Consider the following 669-nt stretch of genomic DNA (forward strand, 5'->3'; position numbering starts at 1 on the left):
ACCGCAGCCTCAACACGCTGGCCTCAGGTGATCGTTCCTCTTCAGCTTTCCAAGTAACTGAAACCACAGGTGCAAGTCACCATGCCCGACTAATTATTTGATTTATCGTAGAGATGAGGTCTCACCAAGTTTCCTGGACTCAGGCAATCTTCTTGCCTCTGCCTCCCAAAGTGCTGGGATTATAGACATGAGCCACGACACCTGGCCTTGCTTTTATTATTTTTATATTTTAAATAAACTAAATAATGTACTGATGCTAAGTTAGAATTTGGTTTTTCTCTCTGTTAAAAGGACATCATTTTCTTAGAGTATTGGTTTACTCTTGATTGTGAAAGATTTTTTTCCTGAAAAAAAAATCCTAGAAAACAAAGATTCTGTGTTTTATTAAGGTAATTTCTTATGCTTCATGTTGTCTTTTAAGTCTTTATTTGAGAAAAGTAAGTCCGTTAAATATTAAAAGAGCTAAGTTGTTTTTTTTGTTTTTTTTTTAACTATGTAACTCTAGCCGGGCTCAGTACCTCAGCCTGTAATCTCGCGCCTTGGGAGGCTGAGGTGAATGAATTGCCTGAGCCTGCAGGTTCGAGACCTGCCTGGGCAACTTGGTGAGAACTCGTCTCTACAATAAATCAAAAAATTAGCCGGGCGTGGTAGCGCGCACCTGTAGTTCCA

Source organism: Carlito syrichta, unplaced genomic scaffold (assembly GCF_000164805.1).
Source record: "Carlito syrichta isolate Samal-C Ts95f unplaced genomic scaffold, Tarsius_syrichta-2.0.1 Scaffold288425, whole genome shotgun sequence".
Lineage (NCBI taxonomy): Eukaryota > Metazoa > Chordata > Mammalia > Primates > Tarsiidae > Carlito > Carlito syrichta.